General features: G+C 42.7%; 1 protein-coding gene across 2 annotated transcripts in view; it reads left to right on the forward strand.

The window, feature by feature from the left end:
* Positions 1-11,726, forward strand: part of DEDD2 (death effector domain containing 2) — a 76,911-nt gene extending 65,185 nt beyond the window's left edge. For both annotated transcript variants that reach the window (XM_030213602.1, XM_030213603.1), the window contains exon 6: positions 10,694-11,726. The gene's annotated coding sequence lies outside the window, so the exon portion shown is untranslated. The remainder of the gene's footprint in view (positions 1-10,693) is intronic.
* Positions 11,727-12,018: the final 292 nt, after the last annotated feature.

The following is a 12,018-nucleotide window of genomic DNA, read 5'->3' on the forward strand; positions in this document are numbered from 1 at the left end:
TTCAGATAGGATGGATTCTACTTGTATGTTTTTCCTAACCTATTTTATGTTGCACATCTCCTGACTCTGTGAAATATCTACAGGTTAGTAGAGTATATGCCTCACTAGCTGGTAAGGTTTACCTGATTGAATTACTTAGTCTTGAAGTTTCTATATTGGCCATCAGACAGATTTTGACTACCATTGCTTGGCTATTCTAAATACCAAGCATTCTGTGCTGCATAATACCCTTGAGAGTCACAAGAACTATTTTCTTCCTGTCTCTATCCACTGGTATGAGGACACAACCCATTGGTCTGATAGGACTAAAGGAAAGAAAGTTATCAAGCAAGACATAACTTTTTCCTTTAATTGCATTTGAACAAGTTGATCCTGTTTATCATCCTACTAGACTAGATGAGTGAGTTGTTTCCCAACTAACATCTGAAAGAGTGTTCTCTGCCGCCATCTCTAACAGTATAAGGATTGGTGCAGTCCAGGAACTTGCAAGTATTCTGTTCCTACAGCGGATTGTTGCAGCTTGTGTGTGGCCTGGGTCCCTAGAGCACAAGTTGAGAGGACTGTTCCCTAAGGTTGAGCCTACAGCTTAGTTGATGCATCTGGGAGAGAACCAGAGAGGTAGAGAGGAATTCCTAGTCCAAGGATTGGACCTACTACTACTACTACTAGGTCTTTGGCCTACAGAGACAAAATAACTCAGTCAGCATGGGGCTGTGACCAAGAGGGGGGAGGTTGACTGCTAGCACTCTGCCCTTCCCTCAATTTTTGTATTTCCCCTAGTACAGGCCTCACCAAATTTTCATTAAATCTAGGAGGGTAGCTCAAGAACTTAGGAGACTCTTGCTGCTTCTCTACCCCTCCAATATTGTCCACAGCAAATTTTATTTTATAAGGAGTCTGAAAATGTTTGAAGTTCCTCTGTAATAAAAGGATGGGGTTTGAAGTTTGGAATGTTGTATTACAAATTTTTACTTCAACAGAATTAATTTGTTTCTGGTGACTTTAGTCACCTTTTTCTAGAGATGGTCGCACATAACTATGATAAGTGTTGGCCCACCTAAGTTTCTTTATGGAAGAAATCTGCAAGGCTGTGATTATTTGTATTGCATTACTGTTGGGAAGGGATTCCCAGGGTCATGATGTGTTGGCTCAGCCTGTCCTATGAAATTTCTCATTGAGGTTTTAGAATCCAGCTCTTTGCCCTGGGGCCTACTTAGTTTCAAGTGTAAAATCTTTTTTATTAATATAAAAACCAGGATTACCTGTTAGTGTTCCTGTCCTTCCCCCCTCCCTTTTTTTTTTTCTTAAAAGCAGCTGTAGCGCATGCTTCTCATTTCGAAGGGCTAAATATCCTGCTTGTCCTTGGAAGAAATGATGCTGCTTACCAGAAGCAGGTGCTCTTTGACAAAAGTAGGGTATTAGTCCTCAAAAATTCAAGCTCTTTCATCTGTGAGCTGACCGTTCCTAATTTTAAAACATTATATGGAATTGAGATGTTCTACATATGTAAGGTGCATCATTCTAGAAAGCTTTGGCCGCCTAGAGAACATTGTTTAATTTCTCTATCCATGTTGAATGTCACTTGCGATAGGGAAGATGCAGGCATGCTTTTGGTAACATTATCCATGATGGATCCATTGTTGTGGAGCTCTCCAACTCAAGAGAAGCTTCAGGCTTCTGAGCACGTTCCTCCCCTTCCCATGCTGGCAGAGGTCAATCCAGTTCTCAGTTTAATTTTGTCTGTACTCCACGTGCTTTGTGTGCGCCTCTCCCTACCTGGTACAGGAGCGAACAAGAGGAGGAAAAATTCTAGACCACATATATTCTGTATATTAAAGGAGGAAGGAAAACCAACTGAGAGCCGGCATGGATAAAAAGTGAGGTGAAGGAAACTATTACAGCTAAAAGAAAGTCCTTCAGAAAATGGGAGAAGGATCTGACAGAAAACAATAAGAAACAGCATAAGGAATGTCAAGTCAAATGCAAAGCACTGATAAGGAAGGCAAAGAGGGACTTTGAAAAAAAGGTTGTGTTGGAGGCAAAAAAACACAAAGTACTTTTTTTTTTTTTTAAGGTATATTAAAAACAAGAAGCCGGCAAAAGAATTGGTTGGACTGCTAGGTGACCGAGGAGTAAAAGGGGCACGCAGGGAAGACAAAGCCATAGCGGAGAGATTTGCTTTGGTCTTCACTGAGGAAGATTTGGGAGAGATACCGGTGCCAGAAAAGATATTCAAAGCTGACGAGTCAGAGAAACTGAATGAAATCTCTATAAACCTGGAAGATGTAATGGGGCGCAGTTTGACAAATTGAAGAGTAGCAAATCACCTGAACTGGATAGTATTCATCCCAGAGTACTGATAGAATTGAAAAATTAACTTGCAGAACTGTTAGTAAAATGTAATTTATCTTTAAAATCAAACATGGCACGTACCGGGAGATTGGAGGGTGGCCAATGTAACGCTGATTTTTAAAACAGGTTCCAGAGGTGGTCCGGGGAATTGTAGACCGGTGAGCCTGACTTTGGTGCTGGGCAAAATAGTAGAGACTGTTTTATAAAGAGCAAAATTACAGAGCATATTCAAAAGCATGGATTAATGAGAGAAAGCCAACATGGATTTAGTGAAGGGAAATCTTGCCTCACCAATCTATTATATTTCTTTGAAAGGGGTGAACGAACATGTGGCTAAAGGTGAGCCGGTCGATATTATAGATCTAGATTTTCAAAAGGCATTTGACAAAGTACCTCATGAAAGACTCCAGAGAAAATTGGAGAGTCATGGAATAGGAGGTAGTATACTGTTGTGAATTAAAAACTTGGTTACAAGATAGAAAACAGAGAGTAGGGTTAAATGGTCCCTATTCTCAATGGAAAAGGGTAGATAGTGGAGTTCCTCAGGGGTCTGTGCTTAGACTGTTGCTTTTTAACATATGTATAAATGATCTAGAGATGGGAGTAACTAGTGAGGTAATTAAATTTGCTGACAACACAAAGTTATTCAAAGTTGTTAAATTGCAAGAGGATTGTGAAAAAATTACAAGAGGACCTTAACGAGACTGGGAGACTGGGTATCCAAATGGCAGGTGACATTTAATGTGAGCAAGTGCAAAGGGATGCATGTGGGAAAGAGGAAACCGAACTATAGCTACGTAATGCAAGGTTCCACATTAGGAGTTGGCCACCAGGAAAGGGATGTAGGTATGGAACCCTCTGCTCAGTGTGTGGCGACGGCTAAGAAAGCAAATAGAATGTTAGGTATTATTAGGAATGGAAAACAAAAATGAGAACGTTGTGCCTTTGTATCGCTCAATGGTGCGACCGCACTTCAAATATTGTGTTCAGTTCTGGTCACTACATCTCAAAATAGATATAGTGGAATTAGACAAGGTACAGAGAATGGTGATGAAAATGATAAAGGGGATGGGACGGCTTCCCTGTGAGGAAAGGGTAAAGCATCTAGGGCTCTTCAGCTTGGAGAAGAGATGGCTGAGGGTAGTATGCGGGTAGACATGAATCGCTTGTTTACTCTTTCCAAATATACTAGGACTATGGGGCACGCAATGAAGCTACAAAGTAGTAAATTTAAAACGAATCGGAGAAAATATTTCTTCACTGAACGTGTAATTAAACTCTGGAATTCGTTGCTAGAGAATGTAGTGAAAGCAGTTAGTGGGGTTTAAAAAAGGTTTTGAAAGCTTCCTAAAAAAAAAAGGCCATAATTGGGGAACATCCACTGCCTATTTCTAGGATAAGCAGCATAAAATGTATTGTACTGTTTTGGGATCTTGCCAGGTACTTGTGATCTGGATTGGCCACTGTTGGAAACAGGATGCTGGGCTTGATGGACCTTCGGTCTATCCCAATATGGCAATACATATATACTTATGTTCCTCCTTCAGCTGTCTATTACAACCTCCTCTAGTGTGTACGCTTCCAAACACAGCTGTGTGCTTTGGACTGCATGGCTACCATGACCCCCTCCCCTCACCCCTTTTTCAGTCCGTTCTCCATCAATGGATGGCAGGCTATGCAGCATCTAGTACCCCTCCTGCCCAAATAGCAGTAGTTTCTTCTCTGCAGGTGGGAGATTCAGTGTCTGCTCAAAGGCTTGCACCTGCTGAGCTGCTGCTCTATCCCCACACTGCCCTTGTGTCTGATGGTCAGCAAGGAACATGCAGGGTGACTGCTGCGGCTCATATTCTCAAGCTGGAAAAAGTGCCAACAGCACTCCGCTTCCCCAGAGTAGTTTGCATGTGGTTAAAACTGAAGGACAAATCTTGTCTTTCATTGGGGCAAAAAGGCCCCCCCCCCCCCCCCCCCCCGAAGAGTGCTCATTCCATGCTTCTCCTCACCCTGGAGCCAGCTATTGCAGCCCCCTCGTCTATCACAGGCTACTGCTGGAGCCTTCCTTACTCTATTATAGCTTTTGTACAGGACACCATGGCATTTCAAGACCCACCCACCTCAGCTATCTTCTCAGCCTCTTTCTCATCAAGGCCATCATAGAGTATCCAGATTAGGCGTGTCTTGTGTATCCTTAGCAACCCTCATCCCCTCTCATTTCTGAGGCTCCCTCACCCTCCCTACCAACATCTGTGCTTATTTTTCCCTTGCCATGTCAGTGCATGATGACAGCTTGTCTTGGGGTCTGACTAGGGTCTTCCTTCCAGGGGAAGCTGCTTATGATCCTCTCCCAGCATCAACAGCACAGGGCAACTTGCAGGATGATGACTTTGTAGGAGTAATCATCCTTACCCCTGCCTTCTTCAGAAGATTCCCAAAGCCTTGGATCTGGCCCCCTACTCAGGATTGTTGGAGAAGTGGACTTTCTCTCCATTCTTCAGTCCAATGCAAAAAGAAATCCTTGTCTTCCCTTTCTGTCAGGATCTGCAGCGAAGCCTGTGGAAGATACCTTCCACCAATTCTACCTCCCTGACATTTGGCACTTACAAGACAGGGTATACAGAGCCCTGGGCTATCACCACATGCGACTGTCCACCATTCCATGGTGTATGAATCCGTTGTCAAGCACAGTAGATCATCCAAGTCCCATTTCTCTGTGCTGCTGTGGAAAGATCCCAAAACTCATTGTACACCAGCTACAGATTATTCACTACCAGCAGTCCCATCTGCAGCAGCTAGAGGGTGTGCTGTACTCCACTCCAGTGTCCCTTACCCAGCATGCCAGGGCGTCATGTTCCCATCCTTGTTGCAGAACTGAAGACCCTACTACACAACAAAGCAGAGGTGGAGCTTCCTCAGACCATCAGGAGACTGGCTTCTACTCCAGATTCTTCCTTATCCTGAAAAAAAGAGGGGAGGGAGGCCTCCACCTCATTTTCGACGTTAGAGAGAACTTGACTTTTTTTCTTAAGAAAGAGAAATTCTGTGATAAACTCCCTTGTGATGTTTGTGCTTAGCGTTGGTCCAAAATAGTTGGCTGGTGTCAGTGGACCTCAAGGATATTTTCACCCACAGCACTGGCGCTTCATACGTTTTTGATTCCTTGATTCCATGTCCTATACATAGTCCTTCTCTTTGCCTTGCCTCCTCATCCAGAGTCTTAAGTGTCGAGAAGTCGTTGCCACTCACTTCCATAGGGACAGGCACTTCCATCTTTCTATACAATGACAACTGGCTCCTTGTTGCATCATCGGATCATGGAAATCCTTCACACATTGCAAGCAACCATGGCTTTACTTCATTTGCTGGGACTTCTCGAAATTGATGAGCCCACCTCACCCTAACCCAGTCTACTCTTCATCATAGTACTCATAAATCACGATGATGATACGTTGAAATCTTCTGCTCAGTGTGCTGCTGTGGCTAAGAAGGCAAATAGAATGTTAGGTATTATTAGGAAAGGGATGGAGAACAAAAATGAGGATATTATAATGCCACTATATCGGTCCATGGTGCGACCTCACCTAGAGTATTGTATTCATTTCTGGTCACCGCACCTCAAAAAAGATATAGTGGAATTAGAAAAGGTGCAGAGAAGGGCGACAGAGATGATTAAGGGAATGGGATGACTTTCATATGAGGACAGGCTAAAGCGGCTGGGGCTCTATAGCTTGGAGAAAAGGCGGCTGAGGGGCGATATGATAGAGTTATATAAAATAATGATTGGAGTGGAAAAGATAGATATGGAGCGTCTGTTTACGCTTTCCAAAAATACTAGGACAAGGGGGCATGCAATAAAGCTGGAGTGCAGAAAGTTTAAAACCAAAACTTTTTCTTTACTCAGTGCGTAATTCGACTCTGGAATTCGTTGCCAGAGAATGTGGTTAAGGCGGTTAGCTTAGCAGAGTTTAAGAAAGGTTTGGACAGCTTCCTAAAGGAACAGGCCATAGAATGTTATTAAATGGACATAGGGAAAAATCCACTATTCCTTGGACAAGCAGTACAAAATGCTTTGCTCCGTGGATCTTGTCATGTGATTGTGACTTGGATTGGCCACTGTTGGAGACAGGGTGCTGGGCTAGATGGACTTTTGGTCTGTCCCAGTGTGGCGATGCTTATGTCTTAAGTGAGAGCATTTCCTACCTGCGGGGATGCATCTGTGATGCACCGCACCTTGGCAAGCAACATTCTGTATGTCCTCAACTATATGGCATTTGCTGTTTGTCATCTCACATGCACGGGTCCACATGTGACCCCTTCATTGGCATCTCAAGATGTATTGGACCCAGAGCCACCAATTTCTCTCTAAGCAAGTTCTTCTCATGGCTCTCAAACACTCTCCGTGGTAGCGCTCCCTACACAACCTCGGCGCTGGCTGCCCTTTCCAGTCTCCACAGGCTCAGCTTACCCTCACAACCAATGCCTTGCTGTACAGCTGGGGGGGCCCATCTGCCACACCTCAGGACCCAAGGCCAATGATCTTTCCAAGAGCAGAAACTACAAATCAGTCAGTTGGAGCTCCGAGCCATTCTCTATGCCTTCTGGGTCTACCAACCCTGGGTAGTGCACAAAATTGTTTGATTATATGTTTTCTGGAATCTGCCTTGGATAAAGACAGAATAAAAATTAAACAAAACAAGGAGGCTTGGATTTCTGCACTCTCTGAATTAAGGCCTAGTGCATTTGGACACTCATTCTTACCGTCCCTACCTGCATTCAGACCACCTACCTGCCAAGGGAACTTGATCACCTTGCGGACACCCTAAGCAGAAAGCTCAGTCCCCATGAGTGGTCTTCAGCTCGGCTATTGCTTCCACCCTCTTCGAGCACTGGAGACACCCGGGATATGGACCTCTCTGCCACCATGGAGAACATGAAGTATGCCGCCTTTTAGTTCTTTCCTCATGCCCACCACAGAGGCTGTTTTTGATGCCTTCTCCATTTCATGGACTTGGAGACTCCTATATGCATACCCTCAACTCCTCTCATCTTCCAGGTTCTACAGAAGACTGTTTGGGACCAGGCTTAACTTATCTTGGCAGAACCCACATGACCCAGACAACTCTGGTTTCCTCCACCTGCTTTCTCTTCTGCCTTGCCATCAGTTGAGCTTACTCTCCCATAAACACAGCCACCACCTCCATCTCCTTAAACTTCCTGGAGGCTGAGCAGGACAATCTCTGAGCTATATGTTTAATCTGATTGACCTTCCCACCAGAAACAAATCTGTAACTTCACGCACTTACCTCAATCTACATTACCCCAATTGCAGTAGCCAACTCTGGAATGCCCTCCCAAGAACTATCAGATCAATCAGTGGCTATCTACCCTTCCGGAAATCACTAAAAACCCATCTGTTCAAGCAAGCCTATCCTAATGACCCAACTAATTCTATGAATCCTACTACCCATCACATATCCAAGAGACAATGCCCTTGGCTATCTTTCCAACCAAAATTCCATTTGCTTATCCTGTACCCATCCCCCTCCTGCCTCTTCTACCCTTGCTCACACCTCTCCTACTCCTTCACCCCTCTCCCTCTTTACCTACCTTTCACTTTTGTTATTCTGTTATATTTTTTATTTTCTCATCAATATCCTGTAATCCCTATTACTATGTAAGCCGCATTGAACCTGCTTTGAGTGGGAAAGCGTGGGGTACAAATGTAGTAATAATAATATCCAAACAAGCTGCTCCCCTCTCACAGGACATCAAACACACTGTCCTAGGCGCCAAAAACCCTGCTGCCAGGAAATCATATCATGAGCACAGTCAGACAGCATGGGTAAGGGTAATGGGATTTGATATTCTACCTCTCTCTGGTACCATCAAAGTGGTTTACAATTATTATATGCAGGTAAAACTACATCAGTTGACAAGTAAACAATGCTAGAAATGAGCCAGGCTCCAAGCAAGTCTGTTCACATCCCTGTCATTTTTATCTGTGGAGATTGCAGACATATTACAAATTGTGAATAGAGTGAAATTTTCTAAACTAAAACCTTTTACATAGGTTTATTTATCTGGATAATAGAGTTTTTAGAAACTGCATACCTGGATGCTCAAATGACAAGACTTCAACTTTCATACTTTGGATACATCATGAAGAGAGAGAACCTTAGAAAAAGACATTATGCTTGACAAGTTTGAAGATCAGCAAAAAACAAGGAGACCAGCAATGCAATGAATTAGTACAAACGTCAGCAGTTAACAGATGCCATGAGGTGACACTGACTTGACAGCACTTAATACTTTGTATGTAAGAAAAAAGCAGATATGTTTCCACACGTGCTTTTACCTATATTTTCACAGAGCTGATTGGCATAGGATTAGGCAAGGCAACAAACACCACAGCTGTTTATCATTTTCAAAACTAGGCACAAGGTTTTGACCAGGGAAAACCTGCTGAAAGCGTGAACAAATACCAGTTTTCACCTATACTGAAACTGCAGGCAATGTACTTTACACGATATCAACTAGTTCTTTTTTTTGTTGAACAATTTTCAGAGAAGCCATGGCCCCTAGAAAATTGGTGCAGAATCTATTTGTGGCCTTAGCAACTGTCACAGTTTTGAAAGCAAGCCTCCAAAACATAATGGATTATGTTTACATTCTTTTAATTAAAAAAAAAAGTTTTGACACACACCTACCCCTACAGTTTCCACAGATGCATGCTAGGGCTGTAGCATCAATGAACTTGGATACCTTGGTATGGCAGAACACGCAAGTGTTTTGACCTACCTCCTGCCTCAAAACCACCTCCATCCATGCTCTCCTGGCACCAATCGCAGCCTACCATGCCCCTGTAGATGACTAGCAGGTCTCCACCCATCTACTGGTCTCCAGGTTTTTATGAAAGGATTCATGAATCTCCACCTGCTGCTCTGCCCATCTTTCCTGGGACCTCAACCTTGGACTTGCCCAACTCCTGGGATAGCCCTTCCCGTCCAGCATCTTACCTGGAAGACAGTGTTTCTGATTGCTATTTGTCTGCCAGACACATTAGCAGGCTTCAGGCTTTGGTCACTTTTCTGCCCTGTGTTCAGTTTCTACCTAACAGAATTCTACAACGCACTAATTCCAGATTCTTTCCAAAGGTTGTGATTTCCACCTTAATCTATCACGCTGCCCTCCTTTTCCCCTGCCCCTCATGCATCACCAGTGGAGCAAGCCCTCCACACTTTGGACTGCAGGAGGGCCCTCTTGTTTTACCTCCAAGTTACACAGAATTTGTCAGACTTAGCAGTTCTTTATCACCTACAGCCCCAATAATCCTGGCTTCTAAGCATACCATCTCCAGTTGGGTATCTGTTACTGTCAAGCCAAGGAGGTTCTCTGCTGCAACACCCTTATATTCTCCACACCACCACAGCCTCAATGGCTCCCTTTCACTCTGCACCTATTTATGGACATTGGCATAGCCGCCACATGGTCCTTCATCCACATGTGCACCAAGCATACTGCCTGGATGCAGCTTGCACTTGGCTAGGGAGTCACCACAAGTGTGTGCATATTCCCTGCTTTTCTGTGGAGAAAGTGGAGTTGCTTATCTATGAGTTCTCCATAGACAGCGTGGAAATGCAGCCACACTTACCCTCTAACCCCTCGACTTTCCAATGATCATCTCGTATGTATACTGTGGAGCTGACTTAGCGGGGGAGGATGGGGAGGACATGCTCAAGAGAAGCCTAAAGCTCATCTTGAGCTGGAAGAAAACCACAGTGGAGCCATCACAGATGATGTCACCCCTCTGTTACAGGTAAGCAACTCTGGTTTCTTGATTAGGTAAGCAAATTTGTTGCATCTGTCTGTATTCCAGGCACTATTGTACATGGAACTTTGACTTTTCTTAATAGACAGATACACAAGTTTTCCTAATTCCTTGTATACAGACCTACCTGAACAGTGAGAGGTACAGATCTGGCTGGTTCTGGTATTTACAGGGGTTAGAAGATAAATATAAATGGAACTTGGTAAATAGCGTACCTAGGGGAAGTATTCATGACCTGGAACTTGTTGAATCAGCCCATTTTGATGTCTTTTCGGAAGTGGAGAAATCTGTTATCACCCCTGCTAGTGTGATTTAGATCAAAGATAAGACTTTGGAAATAAAAGTTTATCCTGAGAAGTGGTAATATATGTTTTCTTATTACAGAAGTAGTGACCATGTCTAACTACAAGGTAGAAAGGAAGGGGTTTATAGTTTGAAGGTACCATTACAGTGTTGTGAGACAGGAAATGGTTTTTGGTGACCTTGGTTGTAACTGTTTCCCTTTCCTCCATTTCACAGGCATTATGCTTTCACTTCGTAAAGAGCTCTACAGCTCATCCATAAGGATGAAGAACTTAAGTTTATTAAAGAACACGTTTGTGCAAACACTGTACAAAAACATGACAGTCTCTTTCCCCATAAGCTGGAACAATGATGGAAATTATGGATGAAGATGGTCTTCAGAATTTCAACAGATTTTGTCACTGGGAACTGAATTAAAATGAGATGGGAAAAACTTTGAACATGAATGACAGGAATGTCATTTAACAAAGATGGGTATTGAGTTCTGAGTATTGTCTTACTATTGAAGGCGTATACTAATAGAGAACTCGGCTAGGAATCTTGCCTAGTGCAGGTTTCTGTTGAGCTTGGTTTTAACCAACAGTTTCACTGGGCTCAAACATGGCCATTTGTAGGAGATTGATTTTCCATTTTAAAATTTGTAGTAGACTAGCAACCAAAAAAATTGAATTAAGTAATTTAAAAAGAAACAGGCAGTTTAAGGAAAGAGCATTTCAGAATTAACTGGTGATTTACCTAATGCATTTGTATGCCATGTATAAGAGGAACTCAAGAAATCACTAGTGGAAAAGAAAAGCATACTTCCAGTTACTGGATATACTGCCTTTGAGGCCCTTGATTCTTAAACTAGGTTGAATACTAGCTTGTCAGAGTATAATTAGCCATGAGTAAGCTTCAGCTTCACCTTCTGACATGTAAGGGATGTCATCCACAGCTTTTTGTGAAAAGTACAGAGATCAACTGTAATACAGTTCACTTTTTTTTGTAAATAACAGCTTTTCTTTTGTGACCTGAAAAGGGGGGGGGGGAATGGTTTTATTCTGTATTGAATTTTGGGTAAGTAATTAATTTAGACTGAGGAAAAACATTTGTTCTTCCTAGAATCTGTATGTGGATGTTCATTTTTTTTTTTTTTTTTTTTTTTTTAAATTGAGGTTCACTTGTTTTGTCAATAAGAGTTATGGGGATACTAAATGTAAGTGAGCTTTCTGAGAAAGCTTTAAAGTGTACAGTTTTTTTTTCTGTAAAAGACATTTTTCATTGTCACTTGTACTTGAAATAAAAGATATCTTTTGTGTTCTGTATCTTTGAAGTAGAATATGGGATTATGCAAAATTACTCGCATCTAAAGTAGAAGAGAAGGCATCTAAAAGGAATATGTAGGTGGCTGTAGGTATCTGAGTACAGTTCCCTCACAAGCAGTTGTATAAACATCTGTGTTACATTATATGGTGCTGCTGACCTGTTCAGGAGTTTTCCTGCATTAGATTTGATAGTAATTAGTTGGTGTCCCTGCTCTCTTATTGATTATAGTGATATCA

Source organism: Microcaecilia unicolor, chromosome 8 (genome assembly GCF_901765095.1).
Source record: "Microcaecilia unicolor chromosome 8, aMicUni1.1, whole genome shotgun sequence".
Lineage (NCBI taxonomy): Eukaryota > Metazoa > Chordata > Amphibia > Gymnophiona > Siphonopidae > Microcaecilia > Microcaecilia unicolor.